The 21,378-nt window shown below is 41.2% G+C and overlaps 1 protein-coding gene across 3 annotated transcripts in view; it reads right to left on the reverse strand.

The window, feature by feature from the left end:
- The window catches only part of INSC (INSC spindle orientation adaptor protein), a 143,877-nt gene extending 132,542 nt beyond the window's left edge, over positions 1-11,335 (reverse strand). For 2 of the 3 annotated variants that reach the window (XM_085317163.1, XM_085317160.1), the window contains exon 1: positions 10,073-10,181. The gene's annotated coding sequence lies outside the window, so the exon portion shown is untranslated. Of the gene's footprint in view, positions 1-10,072; positions 10,182-11,286 lie in introns of those variants that run through there. The other variant, XM_085317161.1, reaches the window with a different exon arrangement.
- Between the last annotated feature and the right edge of the window lie 10,043 nt (positions 11,336-21,378).

Here is a 21,378-nt window from a genome sequence, read left to right on the forward strand (position 1 = left end):
AATAGTATTTACCTTTTGCAGTTTATGATCAGAATAATTTTTAGAAAGAGATTTGTACGAGTCTGAGGGCCTAAGATTTTCTTCCACCTTTAGAACTGTTTTCTTTTTTTCAAATAATTTCTAGGGACAGTTGAGTTAGGCTCCTTCTTACAAATTCATCTCTTCTCTCTAATAACATTTTAAGAACACACATATTTCTTGTATGTTCTTGTATGCACCTAGGAAACATCCTTCTGCCTTTGGCTTTAGTTTGGACAAGAAACTTAGGTTTAATGATGGTCTCTAATGCTACAACCAGCTTGGTATCAAAATAAAAATGGTGGTTATTTTTCCATCCATGATGGTGGAAAGATTCCAAGACCCCTCCATGAAGGGAGTGTGGAGAATCCAGATCCACTAAAAATCTAATGATTCATATCGAGAGAAAAGTGACATATATCTTCCCTCCTCCTTGTATAGAGGTGACGAGTTTGTAGCTGCTACCAAATAGTCAGTGTTGTTTGGTGTTTTGTACTTTATTCTGAACAAGTACCACTATCACGTTGGTGAAGGGCTTCTTAGTAGTTCTGGCAACTTGCAGCATATCCTGTCTTTGCTTTCACGTCTATACAGAACAATCACCATGACGCTCAGACCCAAACAAACAATCTATTTTTGTTGTAAAACAGCTCTTCAACACCAATACACTTACAGGCCCTACAAGCTGCTGTTACATCATTTTGAAGCAGTTCAGAGTACACAAGCCTATTTCATTGTTGACCTTTCTGCAACATGCATCAGGTCCCACAGATTATTTTGAAAATAATTGTGTAAATCTTTACTTTTGCTGGTGTAGACTGAATCCAATATGAGACAATCTTAGCAGTATACAGTTATGCTGAAGAGCTTGATAGAAGCTTTACGCTGGTTTTGACTGCCAGACAATGGGAGCTTGGGCAGTGTTTTCGGGGCAGGGAAGGAAAGGGAAGGCAGATTTGGGGGCCTAGAGAAAGGAAATGGCAGAGAGGATGGCTTTGTAAATTCAGGAGAAGAGTAACAATCCCAAAGAATTTATTATGGAATTTACAGAATCTGCTCTTTGACTGATAACAGTGCAAGGTCTCATAGGCATTGGCTGTATTAATCCCAGAAATACTTGGCAGGACATTTTCCACCTATGTGGCCATTATGAGCCAAGCTCTCACTTTTTAAAGTCCATCTGTATCTGTTAGTTTTTTTTTTTTTTTTAATTAAGTAAAAAACGTAGATCTGAACAAAAATTAGAAAGGGATCCTCATTTTCCAAAGCATAGAAAATCAGTCTATAAATGTGAATCAGAAATACAAATTTGCATCCTTAATTCTTTGCTATAAAACCTCAGTTGCAGCTTGTAAGTGCAAATGCAAGTTCACATGCATAGCACATTCTCACCAGTAGTCTAACTTTGAAAATTGAACAGATTCCGGAGATTCAGAATTTTCCCTCCAAATTCTGTTTCAGAGCTCTTTATTTGTTCCTGCATTTGTAGAGAACAACAAAATAGCAGTGATGTATTTCCTGGTAAACTGTCTCAGAAACATTATTAATTTCAAAATCGTATTTTTGAATAAATAAGCAGTGGTTCACATTTCTTGGCCAAATCATCTGTCCAAAAAGTAACTCATTGCTCAGCAGTCCTACTCCCATGTGCAGGGGTGCTCGTGTGCAGTCGCTGCTCTGGATGCCTACTGACACGGCTTCTCCGAGGAACGCAGCGAGGGGAGGGAAAGGCACTTCCAAAGGTTCTTACTCAGCTAATCTAGCACGTGGAACAGAGAAAGGCTCTTCTCTAGCCAGGAAAATTTTCTCACAAGCAATTGTAGGAAGTCTAATTTGAATGATGAAAACAGGATGGTATTCCAGTGAAGAAAGCCACAAACATTTGAAATGAAATAAATCAAGGCCGCTCATATTTTACCATCAGCTCCTCCAAAATACTTTCATAATGTCCAAGATAAGGCCCTAATCCCACATTTTGGTTATTGACTTCTATGAAAGAGACCTCTCTTATTTTTACTCTCTTATATATGGAGACTGTAACAAGTAAAATCCTTAGGTCTAGGATGAACTTCTGCAATGGGTTCACTATAGGTAAAACATGCCGTATCGTTCTGTGGCTACTTACATGGGGACAAAGACTGTCACAGAAAGCTCACTAAGTAAATATAAAGCTTAACTAAAAGTTTAAGTTTGTAAATCACATTTGAGTTAAATATTAGCAAACGCTCCCTTGTTATTAAGAGCTACATGGCTTAATGGTCATAGAATGCTTTGCTTAGGGCACAGTTCAGCTGCGGCCGAGGGATTTTCTGTGATCAGGTAGCTCTTATCATGGGTATTTTCTTTTTCACTGGAAATCAGATGCCAGATAAAAAAGACTGATATTTATCAGAGTCATCAATCATGTAACTCACAGTTTAGCAATATACTTCCAAGGAGAATTTCAACAAAAAACCTAGAAAACTGAACACTCGTGAAAACCGAACCATTTCCCCACCATTAGGGATGCTCATTGCAGAAGTTCTGGGTTTGGCATTTTTCAACACCTTTCCTGGCCCATCAAGAGATACCAGCATAGAAGGAAGGCGTTTATCTATTATACATGTGCATTTTCAAAGCTCAGTCAGACCAATGGACACTATACCTGAGACTTACTAGATTTAAAAATAAATAACTTGCTCTTATTCTTATAGGGCTTTCCATTCCTGCAAACATGAAATTTGGAGCATAAATTAGGGTACTGATAAAGAAGGACTTGGACCCCAAGGCTGCAGTCTACGCAGATCATGGAAAAGGGAAAATCAAAGAGCCCAGGGAAACAGAGATAAGCTGCTCTGCCCACTCCTGCGGGCAGCAGGATGAAAGGCTGATCGCTGGGACAGCCTCTGACTCCTCCGGACTCCTGCCACTTTTACTTAGCAGCTTGCTGTCCCTTAGCCTCTGCCGGCAAAGGCTCCTGCGGCTCACCAGTGACTGGGGACAGCTTTGGCAAGCTCGAAGGGAATGGTCCGGGGGGAGAAGAGAACCTGCGAGATATAGCTGCACTGTCGCAGCGACACCCAAACACCATCGAGTAAGAACACCCTCAGCTGCCCGAGGAGCTGGGCTGCCCATGCCCCAAGAGCATCACCAAGGGAGCTTACTTTGCACAAGCAAGGGCATGGTTTTGTGGGTTTAGCTGCAGAACAAGAGGATGTGATAGTGCTCAAGTGGCTTAAAGCCCCTTTTACCACTTGTTTAACTCCGCATACGGTTTCAGTTTCAGCTAAAAATCAGAGTCAAATCAACAGAAGCAAATATATTACTACACTCAATGCAGTAATCTTACTCTCTCCATAGCTTCCTATGCAGCTTCCTAACAAAAAGGAATTCACAGTGTATTCCTTATATAGTGTATCCCTTATCTTAATGCTGGAAACACAAGAAACTTCACTGCAACCAGCTCCTGTGCTGTTACTCTGACCATATTTCAGTACAACCAGTTAAAAAAAAAAAAAAAAAAAAAAAAGTCTTACATAACATTCTTCACTCAAGACACTTAAAATCTCCAGCTTCAAATCCATTTCATGCATTTTCAGTCACATAAAACAAAACACTTTTACCTACCAGGAAAAGCAAGGATAGTAAGAAAGGCAATGTTTTCTACTGGCCTATTTAGCAAATGAAACATTTACTTTCGCTTGGTGTAAAGTGACAGCCAGGTTATTAGAGCTGACAGTGATCCTCCCTCGAGGATTTCAGTGAGCAAGTAACGCAGGTGAAGGTCAAAGTAGCAAAGGAATTAAATGAAGAGAGGAAGGAAACTGCTCCCTCTTAAAGACAGAAATTAGCTAACAAAAACGGTTCCCGATGCAGCCCTCACTGGTTGGAAATACAGCACTTACAGAATTTTCTATTGCTCTAGAAATGCCTCCATGACCGTTTGAGGCTACAGATACGAATCTAAAGATTTTTAGACCTGGCTCCTTTCTGTCCACATGCTCAGAGCACTACAAGTGCAATCCTAATGCAACTTGCACTTGCAAGTAAGGATTCCCATGAACACACAGTTTTGTGCCGTTGCTCCACTTGTATAAAATCAAAGGTAATGCATGTAATTGTCTTACCTGTAAGTCATACATCTGTTAGACATATATGAAAAGGAGAGATAATATGGTATAACCCACTTTTTAAAGTAAATAATAGAATAAACACAGCTGTACTCACTCAATGAGTTTTAACTACCCCATAAGGCGCACACAGCTGCCTGGGAAGAGCTGCCTTAGCTGCTGAATGCTGTTGTCTGACTGCCTTCAGCAGACCTTGAACACCCCAGAAAAATTAAAGGTTTAGGTGAGAGATGATTGGTCTTTGCCCAGGTTTGTTTAGTGCTTGTGCTTTTCTCTCACTTCAATGCTGCCACTTGCTGCAGTTAACTAACCTGGGCAGAAGTCCTGGCACCCAGGCGCTGCCCTGGTGCACGCAGAGTAGGAAGCACCCTGGGGACCCTTGTGAGGGTTCTCGCAGAGCTGGTCGCACCACTGCTCGGTTCTCCCAGGGCCACGATGCACAGAAAAATTAAGGAGTTTGTAGGAAATTAAGGTACTGGATCTCCTGGCAGTGTTGGAGAAAAGAAGACATGAAAAGTCAGTAAGAAGTGATAGAGCCTGTGCTACCCGTATGGTCCAATTTGTGTTCCTTTTCATGTTTATTCAGATGAAATTAAAGCAGTGAAAAAAATGAAAGAGTGAAAATAAAGCAACACATTTTCATTAAGCCTGACTCCATCAAATTTAGAGGGGCAGAATATGAGCATACCTGCTAACACACATAATCAAAATCAGGCTATTAGTGATCATGTACATGCATCTGACCTTCTTAGGTAACCTGACATGGGCAACGCAGAAAACTCGCGGCAGCAGTCAGGCTGTTCTCCAATTCCAGAACAAGCTTTAGAAATTTTTGGATACTTCAGCTGGGGAAATACTAAATGGCTGGTGTGACGACACTTCTAAAAAGACCCTGTGGCCAGCATTCTTGTTATATTTTTCACGTTTAAAGACAGCTGATCATCAGCAGAAATAGCTAAGCCCAGCCTGTGTCAACTCAGGATCTGACTGATAATCTGTTACTGAATATGCCAGCTCCCTTCCAGCACTGGTTTCTATCCTTCCTGGCCAAGACCCTATAAAGCATTAGAGCTGGTGGCTTTTGGCTATTAGTGACCCATTACCATGGCAACAGGGATCAACGAGAGAGCAGAATAAGGGGGCAGTCGCTGCTGCATGAAGCCCTGGCCCCAGCGCTGGAGCCCTGCCCAGGCACCCTCTGCACGCTGGTGCGCGCTCCAGGCGCAGGGACAGAGGGAGACCGATTAAAGGCGCTGCCTCGTCCCGTACGGCACGCTCTGTGTTTCGGAGCTAGGTTTCCTTTTGAGCCTGGTCCCTCAACACCTCGCAGGTGCCCTGAAGTGAGAACAGGAGGTGAGAGAGGAATGGAAAGAAATCCTAAAGGAAACCTTGTGCCCCGGAGAAGGTTTCTGCATCTTAGGATCAGAAGTACAAGTTTCACTATTGTCTGCAAGGAGATACGGCTGGATTTTGGCTACCTTAAACTCACCTTCATCACCCTGTGCAACAGTGACTACAGTATTAGAGAGCACAGTAAGCTAAGGCAGAGTGCAAAGGGGGTCTTTTAGTACCAGAAAATGAACCTGCAGATCCTTCGCTGATCTCCTGGTTACTAGCACACAACAGCACTGAAAGAAATTTTTCATATCTAATCATTGGGCCCAGTGTGCAAACAAGAAGCTTGCTGCTCTGCTCTGGCCCTGCCAGGGCTTAGTCGCAGGTGGCTTTACTGCCCCATGCTTCCCCCCAGGCAGGCTGTGGCCGTGGCCTCCCTGTGCCCTTGTGCCAGAGCAGGACACCGACCGCCCCAGAAGTTCCCACCAGCTTCTTGCAGCTTTTCTGCATGTTTCAGGTTTCTCTGACAATTCTTAAAGTCACTTAGATGCATTCAGTTGGTGGAGGAGGGAGATAGGAATAAATTAAATCTGCAGGCTACCAGCATGTCTATTTTTAATCTCTTCACTCTCCAGGTACACTTGTGTAATATGAGATCACAGATTTTATTCCTCCCTCAAGTAGATATCACTTATGTAAAACTATCAAGGCCTATTCTGGCCAGAGAYGAATTAATGTGCTTCTACTGACAACATTAGGGCTCTGCCAGAGTGCACTGCCTGAGGAGGTGAGCCTGTAAAAAACAGCGTAATTCCTCTAGCTGTAGCTTTTCACTGGTGACTATTAGATCTGACTGAAAACTTTTCTTCATAACTCTGATGTACTGTAATTTTGATAATTTAGCATTCTGGTATTGTAAACAATCAAGTGTGACTCAATGTGCGCAAGCAATCTGCAGTACAGAATCCACATGCTTGTCACTTGATATGATTGAGAACAAGGATCCAAAAAAAAAACCCAAGTTTCAGGACATATTTGTAATTCCTGAAATGCATCAGGTAAGTAATTTTGCCTATTGAATATGTTAGCCATATTTTAAAGGTAGCCATAGACATACAGTATAGTACTTGACCCTTTTCCTCCTAAAAACGAAGAGAAGGAAGTAAAATGGGTTTATTACCTGGTTCCTCCATAAGCAGGGAGGAAACCTCACCTGTCCAGCCAGYCAGACACAGTACTCATGGTGGTGTGCAACCACGGAGACTCAGACACTTTCTGACTGTGCCACTAATCACCGCCAGTGAGCAAGATCTCTTGGTACTGCCCCACTGAGCAAAACGGGTTCCTCCAGAAGCCAAGGAGCTGCCTTAATCTGTGGTGCTTTTCCGCAGTGGGACATCTACATCCATATTGGAGATCCTTCTAAATTTTGGCTGGCAAGAATCCTTTTTCTCAAAATCTTTTACTTGCAATCACAATTAACTCATCCCATGCCCAAGGACCTTTACAAGTAGTTGGGTATTCATTGACTTTTGAGAGATCTAATTACAAGATTATGGCCTAGGAAGTAAAAATTCATCAAACTGCAAATAAAGACAGTATAGAATATGAATGTGGGTAAGTTGAATGYTTTGGCGTTGTACCTTTCTGTAAGAGCAAGAGAACAATGAATTTTGATTTTATCAATTAAACATCATACTTTCAAACTTGGGTGGGAAATTTGATTTTTTTTTAATTAAAACTGCACAATTTTCCTGTCCTCTAGTCCCTATTGACACCCTTCTGCCATTTGAAAAAGGAGAACATGGAAAATGTTTTTCTCGCTTTCCTTCTGCCAGGTACCACCGCAAGGTGCTGCTGCCCTGACAGAGCTTCAACTGCCAGTTCGGTGCTCCCTGGGGCTTTTTCTTTCCACTCTGACATGTGCAGAGTTAGCATCTTTCACCAGACCATCCACCCCATGCTCCCTCCCATCCCATGGACCTCTCAAGGCCAACAGTTAGAGTGCAGAAAACGCAGGGAGGACAGTACAGAGCCACTTTGTTTGCAGCGAAGCACAATCATCTGCTCAGTAGTCCGATTAGAAAAGTTACAATCAATCACTTTGGGGGAGGGAGGAAGGAGTAAAGCAGAAATCTTGCTTAAGAGATAAGGACAACAGTATCTAGTCTCTGACAAACTATACGCTGTCATGCCTAATGAAAGTTCACATAGCTGGCTGCTCTGGTGCTCTGTGTAGCTCTTCTGAAGCAATCTAACTTCCGTCTGATTACTAGGTTATTTAGAGAGAGTCTTCCAGCAATCAGGAAGAGAGCACAGGTGCTCACTAGCTACCTTCCTTTCCAGATAGCACTGGCTCCGAAGGCCTATCAAAGACTCTTACGCAGAAGTACACAAGACTCCCTACACTTCAAGATATTTCCATATTCCTGTCACCCGTTCCACCTATTTTATGGCCCATTTAGACCAGATAGCCACCTGGAGAGATGATTGAAGAATGAAGAATGGAGTTAATTGGGCCATGGACTCAGGAGGCTACAGAAAGTTGGCATGCAATCACTCACACTACTCCAGCTGATTACACTGCTAGGAAACCTTGCTCTCCAAGACCACATTTGTTTTCAAGGCCCAAGAAAAATACGTTTCCTCCTGTATTCATTGAGGCAGTGTGAAATACACAGCTCCTGCGAAAACAAAGAACCCTCTACAGCTGTGTCATCCTGTATGTGCTGCTCAAGCAACTTTCTTCAAGCCCGTTTTATTTCCTTTTTCATCACCAAAGCTATCTGCCAGAAATGACACATTAAGTATTTGGAACTCCAAAATCCAAAAAGGGTGAAGGGGGAAAAAACACATCTGCACACAGAGTGATGGCTGTAAAGAGAATAAGTCAGTAACCTTCGGAAAAAAAAATTGCATAAGCCAAAAGACGACTGCCAATAAATACTAGTATTCTTAACATTGCGCATCTTAACCCCATTTCCCTTAATGCTTTATTACTTATTTAGCCTCACACAGCACTGATGAAGTTTTAAAGCCACCTCAAAAAGTAAAAGGGTGTATAAAAGAAACAATAACATTTTTGATTTCCTCTTTAACAAAGAGAAGGAAACAAGCTAATGAGGATAGTGAAGTGTTACAAACGTGTGGTCTGTTTCTCAGTGCTCCAAGTCCCTCCCTACACACAGTTCATGCAGACCTACCACATTCATAAAGTATTTCATTTTGGTCTCCTTCTACAGGTGTAGCTCAGTTCCAACACAGCGCACAGGTTTCTTGGTCAGATTTTCAGCAAAAAARAATAAAACCAAATTGTCAAAAGACCCGAGATACAGCATGAGCCAGCAAAGACTTTGCTAGTGAATATTATACTCATGCATCAATCGATTCCAGTAGGACTAGTCATGCGTGATTACCCTTACACCTAAATCTGCAAAATACCAGATATATTTATCCAGATATATTTATTTTTACCCAATGTATTTATATTCTGAAAATTAAAATAGATTTTATCTTATTCAAGCATCTATCAGCCTTGACTCTAAACCACATGCTTCATTTACTTAAAGATAGGAGAAAAAGAAAAAGCAACCAATAAAAAGTTTTTCATGAAAACGGCTCCATTTTAGGAGGAAACTGGTACAAATGTCTTTACGCTGCCAACACACTTCCACGCCTCATCTGGATGTAAATCATTTTCAGCAAAAAACATAGATATATCATTACAGCTTTTTTCAGTCAGTCTGTAGAAACTGCCACATGTACAACTGAGAAAGAGTATCTATCTGAGGAATAGCTTTCCCTTTTCGAGAGGGAATATTTGCATCAGAGTAAGCAAGCTTTAGAAGTTCAGAAATAAGTGCCTAGGAGCTGAGCTATATTCACTTTCCACTGTGAAAATTCACTGCTAGAGATAGGAAAGTTTACATACAATGAACATATGGTTTAAAATAATGATATAGAAATCTAAGATAAGATACAGAAACATGTCTTGAACAACAAAAGGAGTGTTCTGAAAGACCAAATATACATTCAATCTCCTTATTTATATTCAAAGAATGCTAAAAGTCCAAAATGCATTGATAGAAAAAGTAGTTAAACTGTCTAAATATTACATTTAACACACCCATTGCTGTTACATGGTGTGACTATAGATTGAATCTCAAAGACAGCTCAGAAGACTATGGACAAATACCAGCGCGCCTAATAATTACCATTTGTTCCCATTTTCTTTCTGTATTTACCAACAATTACAGTTCTCCTGCTTCTTCAACTCAAGCGGCCAATTACCTGCTCTGCTTTGCAAGCTCCCCTGCAAGCTCCCCAGGACGCGGATAATGTGCCGTGCAGCACAGTGGGGAAAACTCTGATGCAGAATAATCCTCAACTTATTCAAGTAAGTCTCTCTGCTGCATTCTCAGACTGAGCCATGTGTTAACCGTATTTATTCACCACTGAAAGACTATACAGTTATAACCCTGGCAAATCCTGTGCATTTAAATAATTCTACTTTTGCTTAGCCACACAAAGGGGTTTTATTCTTCTACCACAGCTGCACACAAAAGAATAGAGTGCCATTTCAAATCAAAACCCCTGAAGTTACTACTTACCCGCTTGTGATTATTATTCAGTAAACTTCAGTAAAGATTTCGTTGCCAAAGATGAAAGTTACCAAAAAAGCAAAGGTAACAAAAATGAAGGGAAACTCACATAAATCCTCTCTTCATTCATCTGCTTAAAAATTCCTGAAGACTAAAAAGGACCTTAAAGAAAGTGCTCTCAGCAAAGACTACATCCTCTTGTCAGTCAAACCCTGCATAGTTTCAGCTAGGCATCCATCCAAAAAGACATGGAATTATTCTATTTTTGTCTCCCAATGCAAGTGGAAACATTTTTACAGATTTGTGGTGAGGACTTCAATTTTTATAGTGGTCAGCTAGTAGAGGAATATAATTAAAGACCCTGTAAAACACAAGACTATCCATAAAGAAGAAACTGAATAAATATAGAGATAAATAACAATTCTATTACATTACAGTCTGATATAGAAGCACAATAAAAACTTTCAATAAGACTAAAAATCCAGATGTGTTTCACTGGGAAAAAGTTACTAAAAACTTTTTAATGCTGCCGTGAACAGTGGGACAGTGACAGATTTTCAACAAATGTAGGCTTATTTTTCTTCAAATGAGATAACTTGGGTAAAATTTTGTCAACGATTTTACAGAGAAAGCTAAACATTTGTTTTACCACCCATGTTATGTCTGGTATGTTACTGTTTTTATTCAACACAGGTGTTTCCTTTAGAAGTACTTCACATTTATCCTACTGCTGACTTATAAAATAAACCTTCTAAACTGCTGACTTTGTAAAGTACAGAAATATTTTGGAAATTATATATTTCACTTCTGATGCATTTAATTTGTATTATTATACCAGTAAGAAAGTATAGTCATTTCCTGTGTGCGTTCTCTCTGGAAGCTGACACTGACACTGAATGTACAACATCTTTACTAATCTCTTGAGTGCTCAAATGCAAGACTTTCTTCACCAGGGAAATATTTTGTATCCAGTTCAATTCCCCAACACTCTGTCAGCATCTCATAGTTTGAACTTTTGTCCCTGCTACGTTCTCCTCTCTGCTCTCTAACTTCTCACCAATGGCCACTTTCACCCTTGCTTTTCTGATCCTGCCAGTCCTCCTTTGATTTCCTTCATTGCCGCCCTTGTCCATTACACACTGATAATTTTATTTTATCCTTTACATCCTTATATCCTTTATTCCTCTTCATAGCTTTATGCYCCATCCCCCTTTACTGCTTACCAAGTTAGTGCCCTACCCTGCTGGTCAGTCTTACAGGTTCACCAGCCTCCGTTGTTTGCTGGGCTACCTTCCAAGCTACTTCTGTAGTGTAGGAAGCACTTTCCTCAGTTAGTCCATAAAGTAAGCTGGTCCTGGCTGTCATCATCCCTTAGGTTGGAGCCTTCATCCAGATGCACCAAAAAGATATTAGTCAACTGCAATTGTAAATCAGATGGTTGTGAGGAACAAATGGTGCCTTTTTCAGCCAAGAAGAAAAGCAGCACTCTCTGTCCCCTTGCTCCCCTTTTCTCCATACTTACTTGTTGCTTTTTGCCCTCTCATATTTCAGGTTTCCTTACAGTGTGAATGCCTTGGGACAGGAAATATCTCTTGCTACATTTTGAAGCAGTCTCTAGTATAATGGGACCCAATCTTTTTAGACTACTAGGCATTATTGCAAAACAAGTGAGAAATGTTATTTCTCGAACATCTTTCTACTTATTATTATCCTCCTCAAATCAAAGCTCTTATGAAATAGATCTTCAATTGAATGAAGAGACTCATTTTGATTTTGGACATGAGACAGGGAAAGAAAGAAACTCAGTGTAGCTGAATGCACATTGTAGTCCTGCACACATATCAGAAAGACAACGGGCTATTAAAGCTTCAGAAGGGGGAGAAGAGGTCGGACACTCAGATGTCGGTCCTTCTGAAACGCCTTAGGCATGGTACGGTGGATGTTTCCCTAACCAGATATATGACATGCTAGCATCTAATTCTCATTTTTGTTAAAAGAGTGAGACAAGAAAATGTGAAGGAGGAGCATGTGAAGGACAAAAGGTCTCCCTGAATGCCAGGTTGCCACTCTGCTTGGATTACATCTGGGGAGACAGGACAAGGGTAAATCAGAATTATCTTTATTACACTGGTAAGCCCTTTTCTTGCTGATTTAAGAGTTTAATTTCTCCATATAAGGCTTAATTACAAGAATCCCTGGTAATCTGTCACCCTGTGATACTGCAACAGACAGACAAACATTTTACCTCACGTGCTGCCACAGGGGTTCCCAGGAACMCGTAATTTTTCCTTCAAAATCATTTTTCACTCAGTTTCTGAATAATGGTCGGTTCATCCCCTCCCGGCTCCGCCGCTTGCCTCTTTCTCCCCTGCGTGATGTCTGCTGATGGGCTATTCCTGTTTCTCTTCTACTGAGGAGCCACTTGAGTCCAACTCTTCGTACAACAGTCCGACGCTCCCTCCCACGGTAAAACGGGCTGATTCTCCCCGTTAGCCCTTCCCAGAAGAAGGCCCTCCCGACTCCCGCAGCGCTCCCCAGCCCTCTGGGAGCGCCATGCGGAGCACGGCCCGTCCTCGCGCCGACCAGGGCTCCAGCTGCGCGCCTGAGCGGGCTGAGGGGACTGCACCTCGGCACCCGGGCCAGCAGCGGTTACGGTATTTCCCTTGGGCTGCCCAAAATACAGTGCCAGTTCTAAAAAGATGAGCAGTGCTTTTAGAATGAGCAAAACGCTGTGATTTAGGAAGTTTGTCATTTTTGGTAAGACCGGTGCGTTTATGCACTCAGTGTAGCRCCCAAGTAATAAAAGACTCCGAGTGACATAATCTTGAAACCAAAGTTCTTAAACGCTATTTTCTTCACAAAACTGAACAGGCTGCCAACTCTGCTAATTCCACTCTCCAGGCCTTCTCTCTGCAGTGGACCATCCAAAAGGGACAGCAGGCACTGCGGCGGTGACTAAACTGTGGGTCAGTTAAACACCATCTCCAGAATCTAACTTTGAACACATTTCCCAATTTTTCTGAGATCCAAAATTTAGGRAAATAGTCAAGGCTTTGCATATACACCATTATTAATGCCTAATTAACATCCCCTCTCTTGCTGGCTGGCTGGCTATAAGTCATTGTTACACCAGTATGACACTGACTCTTAAAATGGAGATGTTTTATGGCACCTATTGCTTACATGTCTTGGTTAAAAATTGTCTAGTCTCTAAAATCCATCCATTTTAAGGAGTTCCTGAGAGGGAAAAAAAGCTCTGGATTAAGATTACTATTCCACTATTGCTCAGACTGTTAATTTCCTTCTTTCCAGGCTGCTTATCATTTTTGACAACACATTTAATTGCTGTTGCAACCCCTGCAGCATTTTCCTAGGTGTCATCCAGATTATTTTAATTAAAATAGTATCTATACAGAGGTTAATGGAAACGGGGAAAAAAATCCACAGGGAGTTTGCCATCCACCACTCTGCCGTAGCGAGTTTATAAGAAACTGAATCCCGCCCCAGCCCCACGATGAGCAGAGGAGACCGGGAGGAACAGGGAAGGTGCTCGTAGGCGGCTTCCTCAGAGCTGCGGCTCCATCCGAGACGGTTGTCCTGCAGCTCCAGAGCACTTTCCCCAGCGTAACTGGGTCAGCCGAAGCGCTTGGGATTCGGCCCATTCTCCTTTTTCTTTTCAGATATACAAGCAATCAAATGGCATATAAAAGTTCACATTATGTCAAAGGCTGCTTTGATACCATCACGGACATGACCTGGGATCACCTGAACCTTATCGAAGATGAGAATTGCTTGTACCCCAAAATGTGCTCATTTTTCTTCATTTTAGAAACAACTAAATGATACCACATGTGGAAATCTAACGCTTCCAGCAGCAAATGCACTCAGACAGACACACCCACTATGTTTTTTTTTAAAAGCAGACTAGTCTCCACTTTAAATAAATCTTGCATATAATTGGACAAATCAATATCTGTTGAACAATATTTTTCTTTTTTTCAGTTAGCAACCCTCACTTAGTACTAAACCATATCTGTGCAAACTGTTCATCTAGTAAATTACAGGCTTTTGTACCGGCCRTCGCGGGTCGTTTCTTTGTATAGTTGCAGTCCCCAAACTTTGCRCAGTTTCAGTAAAGTTCCTTATAGTAACACTTGCATAGCATATAGCTTTTTCATTACTAATTTTACCTCTGTTTTAAATCCTATTCCCTCGCACCTTGTTTATCTTTCTTTGTGTGTATCTCCCTCTACGTTCTGGGATCAAATCACCACAAGCTGCGTTTTATTTGAATAACTGCCCRTCTCCATAGGTGACCCACCTCTGTGCCACGAACGCAGACCCAAGCCTATCGAAGACAGAAACTGCAAACTCTAAATGCCTGTGTGAGCAGCAGCACTAACAAAGCTTGTTTTCCTATAGAGGTACATGCCATGTTTATTACACCTCTCACAGCAATGATCTCCTTTCCTTATCGCATCCCAGATTACATCTATTGTGGCCTCCTGGCTTCTTTCCACCAGATCCCACGAGTCCATCCCCAGATCACAGGGAGTGGCAGGTTCAGTAAAAAAGAGTAGCTACTTCCTCACCCTTCGCTTCATGCGAAGCTGCCTTGGGCCTCACTCCACTGCTGACTTTGATAAAACTTGTAGGAATTTAGTATCTGTGAGATACCAGGATTTTACAGTCTTTACTAGTGACATAGCTGCTGGACCTGTTCTACTTTTGTGGAGTGGCCATCCCAGTATAAGGACAGGGCATGGCTGACAAAACCTCATGCTCCATTTTGGAAGCAGAGAATATGTTGGTGTAATAAGGTACGGCTGGCTAAAACTTTCTACTGGCTTACTGTTGTGTAATGTAGTGCTCACGTAAGAACCATGCAGCTGTTAAGTAAGCTATGAATTAGTACGAAAAAATAACACTAACTGGGAAACAAGGTGGAAGAAATCCTGTATGATGCCACAGTATTTGAGCTCTTGATCAAGGGCAGCGACAGAAAACAGGAGGCATATGGCAAACAAGGAAACAAGACAGCAGGCACGGCCAGTCTCAGAGCAATTTTCATGGACAGTGTGCTCAAACAACTGGCTCCTACTGTGTCCAGACACGTTGTATTCCCTTGGTCCTGTCCGCAAACATGAGAGCTGTTCTGCTTCACATTTTCTGTTCATTTAGTGGGGACATTTTTTTTTTAATTTAAAGTTACCAAACATAAATCAGCTTGAATAGGAATAATTAGGGCAAGTTAGAGAATAAAGACCTGGGAACAAAYTGAAAAGTACAGCAGCTTTTCTGTGTTTGAGTTTTTTTCCAGGCAAGGCAGCGGATTCTTGCTCTCTTTTACTCTCTCTCCATCTGCGTTTTTTCTAGCAAAGGGATAGCTTTGTAGCTGTCTATCTAACTCAAATTTGCTCATGCCTTTTTTTTTTTTTTTTTTTTTTGTTTACTGTGGTGATGCCTCAAAGCCTTTTCTATTAGTCTGGCCCATTATAAACCTTCTTTAGCTTGGCTTGTAACAGTTCAGATACTTTCTGCTTTAAGGATAAAAGAGCTCTTCACTCCTCACACACTGCAGTGATTCTCTGATTACTGGGAGGATATTTGAAATGTAATACTGGAGAAGAGGTATAATTATGTCTGTATTTGAATGGAACTATTCTAAGAGCCTTTATTAAGGCAGAATTTTATGGCTGCTGCAGGCCTTAGGGTCAAGCAATTTATTAGGAAATAATTAGGACCTGAAAATGGTCTCATTGTTTTTTGGATGCTTGGCAAATTCCACCACCTTCTCAGGAATTTGGTACTAATTGTTCTTCTAAGTGCTCAGACTGGTCAGTATGGGCTGACATCTACACCGGCACTCCCTGGCACTTCACATGCTTCCCCCAATACGTTCTTCCCTCTGTGCACTCGATGTGGTTGCATCGCATACCTTTCACCCAGCAAAAGCTTTCCTGTGCCTAGATTTCCTTTTTCCTCTCTCTTTCATTTCATCCAATGCTTATCATAAATCTGAAATTTATTTTAAATAAAGTCTCAAATTCTGTTAAGATTACGGCACATTTCTTGCTCCACACAGCTCAGTGAGAACAGGCCTCCTAAAAACTGGGCAGGGGAAGAAGCAAAATAATCTTCTCTCTTTCAGTTTAACATTTGGATTTTAGCATTTTCCAATTTGCCTTTTCCTATTTTATTTTTCATATACCTTCAATTATGTATGTATGTTCTCAAACCCTGTTTGGCCTTGCTCTGCTCTATCTCCAAAACAATGGGACTATTCACAAGGCCTAAGGTAAAGCACATATGAAGTCTTGCAGGATTGCAGCTTTAGTTAGCTCTTCATTTTCTGACCAGAAGACATTAGCTTCCTTTCTTCTTTTTCTGTGTTCTGTATGTATTCATTCCAGCAGCTTAATAATGTAAAATATGCTGGACAAGCAATGGAGAAAGTCACTGGTGTTGGAGGAAACCCAACCTTTCACTTCTTTCGTGCTGTTCTTTAGACAGCTTGACCTACGCCAATAGCACGGCACAGAAGGCCAGGTTTCTGCGTGCTCACCCAGCCTATAAAAGCACTCTAGCCTGAAGAAAGGAGGTTAACAAGGGTTGTGCCAAAGTATTCAAAGTCAGATTTTCCAAAGAATCTTCCCATTTTGTCATCTGTTTATGTCTGCAGCGCTCAGCCTGGCTCCCTCTTCTCAGTGAGACCTGGTGGGAGCAGAGCTTGTCTGGAAAACCGGTCTCAGGAGCAATCCAACAGTTTTGAAAATCTTTTTCTTTCAAAATACCATCGGTTGGACTTAAGCAGAGTATAACCCTATAAACATATATCCCAAAGGGATGGATCTCCATGACACTGTTCAGATCTGAATTTGCTCTTAAAATTTCCAGATCACTTCAGAGCACAGTATGCAGACAGCATCTTTCAAGCTTGGGGTGACAGGAGTGCCGGAAGTCTCAAGGCTCTTCTGGTGGGACTTCCATGAGCTGAGTTACAGTCACTCATGAACACACAATTGTGTGCTCAAAGCAGACCAGAGAAATGCTACAGAAATCACATAATCTCTATTGAGGCCAGTTGTTACGCAGCAGTTGACTGTAAGTTGACTGTAAGTTGCAGTAACCATATCCAATCATGCAAGAATGCCAAAGCCCCTGGAATTCTTCCACAAAAAACTGGTAGTCTCCACATTTAAATGTCATCCATCAGAAGATAAAATTAAGGCTTTGCCATCCAAAAAAAAAAAAAAAAACTGAATGGCTGACCCATTCATGTGCAGAAACATATGGACTGGATAGGGAATAACATGTAGAAAACGGCCAGTAAGTATCAAAAGTTCAGAGAAGCTGCAGCTAAATGTCATTCTATTTAAGCCCTAGAAACAGAGATACCACAGAAAATCAAATATTGATCAAAAATGGCTAGCCTCTTATGCAGGAAAAAGTGTGAGTACTCAACTCCTTAGAATACATTATTTTCCATTACACACCCTCAGTGCAGCCTCTATAAATGATGATCCTGTAGAAGTCAGAATTAGAGAATAAGATCCAGAACCCAATTATTGCAGAAATGTCCAGTTCTGAGGCAGGAGGAGACCTGTGACAGCAGCAAGACGTAAATATGTACAATCTCAAGAAAACAACACTGGAACTTTTCCAGGCCTCTGCCTAGAAACACAGTCTCACAGAAAGGAGCTAGAAAGGTGGCGTGCACATCTGCTGCAGAAAATGCAGACACAGCAGTCTTCTACCACATGAAGCTAATAATACTGTATTTAATCAAAAGCTGCATTTTTAAGACTGACCATCTATCAATGTATCTATCATCTATCATCCTGCAAATGACTGTATCAGGAGGAAAAATGCTGTTAAACAAATAGTGAAACATTCCAACAGGCATATACTTAGAAATCCAGTAGCAAACCACATAAGCTTTTGGCTTCTTATGCCAAAGTATAATGGATTACTTTTTGCTAAATTTTACTCCAGGTTACTAGGCATCCAAATGAGTTTTACTTTCCCTTTGAAAAAACATTGTAATAAATTGTAAATGTAATGAAAAAATATTGACTAGAAGGATAAGAAATAATAAACGTTCTATGACATTCGATGGTAAAGTAACATCTGTACCTTGTTCTGGGTGTATTTCAAGTAGTACAGCAGCTCTTAGCAGTGACCGCCATCAGAAGAAAACCAGACATCTAAAATGAGACGTCAGTTGAGTTAAATTAATCTGAATATTACTACATAYTTGCATTTTATATTAGTTAAGATGAAGTTATTTGAGATGTGAGATTTCTTGTGCAGGAACACCAAGATAAGCAAGCTTTTTTCTTACTTATTACCATACATTTAAAACACTGTCTTGACTTGTACACTTATATTCTGTTTTGTCTACAAGATTTTGCCTCATTCAGTGCACAGTATTGATGGTACTCCCTGAGCAATATTTTATAACTCCTCAGACCTCCTGGACTGCATGATTCTCGCACCCTGTGGCATCACACACCGTTTTCATCTTGGACTTTCTTGCAGTACTGAGCACTACCACATTTAAGCCCAGCACAAATCTACATCGAGTGCAGGATTCTCCCCACCAGTGCTTCTCTGCCAGGAGTGGTTATCAGCAATCAGATCACTAAGAGGTCTCTGAAGGTTTGATTGCTTCCACTGGAGTTTGTAATGGGGGTTTGAACATGGGAAAATTGAAAGGTTTGATTTCAGCTTCATTCTATAATGAGGATTCTTTCTTTTTTTCCCCTCACTGCTATGTTTCCTCCAGAAATGCAGGCCAAATTGCTAAATCACTCATTAGCACTATCAGGAGGCTTCAGCCTGAACTCCCACTCAGCACCATTCCAAAATATTCCTCCACATATTTTTTTATCTGAAAGGTGATTTCAGTTTTATGGGCACAGTTGGCCTCCCCCTCAGGACTTTCTCCTGTGCTGTGCTGGGCTGGACATCTGCCCTTACCATCCCTGCTCAGCCCACTAGCACATCACTGATTACCGTTATTCTTAACTGCAGTAGGAGGTGCCTCTGCGGGGGTAGGTACCTCGAGGTACCTACCTTTCCGAAGAGGTTGTACAGTTCCTTGATTTCCATAGGTCTGCTGAGAAAATGCTTCATAGGTTAAAAYGATATATTAGTATGCAGTGGTTTTTTGAATCAGCTCTGTGTTGATGTATTGTGTGTTCCTGTATTCATTTGTGACATTTATTAGGAGGCATCATCAGGTTTGAGCCAGCAAGCCTGAAGATGTGCTTCTCTTTAAAGATATGTTGAAGTCCATATGCTTTTCAGCAAAGCACTTCAGCATGCATTAATTTGATGTCGGTGGCACGGGAGCATGCACTTATCTGTTTTTTGGAATTAGACTGACAATTTCTAGAGAAGTAATGGACAGCTACCAAGAGCAGTTGTTCCAGTTCATTTATACAAGATACTCATTTTTGCAAATGCCTACCTGGGAAAACAGGTCAGGTACACAGCATGRGCAGCGCTGCGCCTGTGGTACTGTTCTTGTCTTCAGGGGTGTTCACTGTAATAATTGTCTCTGCATCGCTCAGAGCCCAATGAATAATTCAGTGGAGTTTCATTACTCCACCAGTTGTTTTGTTTACTGGAATATCATCCTTGTGGTTCAACGTCTATGTGGCTTCAGGCATAAAGCCTGTGGAAAACACAGCAGTCCACAATGGCTAGAGGGGATCTTTTCTGTGATGCTAGAGTCCTATAAACTAATGGTACGYTTGATTTTCTGTTTGAGAAAAAGTCAACCAACCCGAGAAACACAACATAAACTAATCAATAGTTAAAACTTGACTCCTTTACAGGCCAGGGTAAAGCAAAATAAACTTGGGAAGTTCTCTCACTGGATTACCTTGAATTGAAAACAAAACACACTGGATTTGGGGAAGCCAATTTGGGGGGCAATTCAGGGCAATTCAGGCTGATCTGTTGGTAAGCGTGAGCCCTGTGAACTCTACTCTCAARATGCAAACAAAATAAGATTTGTCTGTACTGCAAAGTGTCTGTCAGTATCCCAACCACACAAACACTAGGAGACACACGGGTAGTAACGCAAAGCACAGCAGGATTTTCACTAACACAGAAATACTGGTTGGGGGGAAGAAAAGTACCAAATATTTTGACCAGAGCAGCTAGACAAGTAAAACCTGAAGTCTGTGGTTATTCTCCAAGATAGCAATACTTCTAGGCCCATGAACTTACCTTTCACCTTTTCTATTAAAAGAATTATTAGTAGCTGTCTGCTTTCATGGTTAATAGTAGGARGTCATGCAGAACATAAACTCATTACTAAACTGTTTTGAGTTAAAAACCGTAAGTATGTATTAACATCTTCCTTTAGATCAATAGCTTTACAAATAATTGATTTTTCTCTAGATTACCTGCAAAACTAACCAAAATTGAGAAAGATATTTCCATTTTTCAACAACTGCTCTTCAGCAGCAGAATTGCAGCTTGAATGGCAATTGATGTTTTGTGCAAAAGCAATGCGAAGTTACTCTAAATGACTCACTCATACGTCTCGATGACTGAGCTCCGCCAGTAGACTTTCTATGTCTCCTATGCCCTCTAGCTTCTAGAAGATGCATTTACTAACTGCTCTTTTTCTTAACTTGAATATATTTATATAGCTTTAATTTCTAAGCAGTAGTAAAACTTACTAAAACAGCAAAGTAAAATACCTTCCCCTCTTTTCTTCCCAGATATAATTTTACCTGAAACTGAAACCAAGACATGAAAATATTAGTCTAGATTCTCATTTAGATTAAAGGCACTTTACACTTCTGTGACAATATAAATGGGCCTTAAAGGCACACTTCATATTTACATCAATATAGGGTCCTCTGTGACTGCTGTAAAGGAGCTTTGGCATCCTTGAGAAATGCCACCTGAACTGCAGGAGTGGGATATATCCATCTTGAGAGAAAAGTGAGTTGTAAGACATAGGGTCTATTACTTCCTAGTCTGATGTAACTACAAAGGCCACTGCAGTTAAGGAAGGTCATTAGATGGTATACAGCAAAAAGCACTCGCTTTACAAATAATGACAATACAGATAATAGTGAACAATAAAAAATGCAGTGGAGGCTGCACTTTGTAAAGCTTCATCAGGTTGACTGATTGAAGGAGGGTAAAACCTGGTAAAAAAAAAAAAAAAAAAAAAAAGAAGATTCCATAAGAACGATGCGCCTGGCGTCAGAGAGAGGCCCTGCAGCCTGCGGGAGAAAGGTGCCTCCTTGCAGAGTTCAGGAGAGCCAACGGGGCCTGGCCAGCCG

The sequence above is a fragment of the Rhea americana genome, unplaced genomic scaffold (assembly GCF_003343005.1).
Source record: "Rhea americana isolate MKP2758 unplaced genomic scaffold, rheAme1 scaffold_49, whole genome shotgun sequence".
Classification (NCBI taxonomy): domain Eukaryota; kingdom Metazoa; phylum Chordata; class Aves; order Rheiformes; family Rheidae; genus Rhea; species Rhea americana.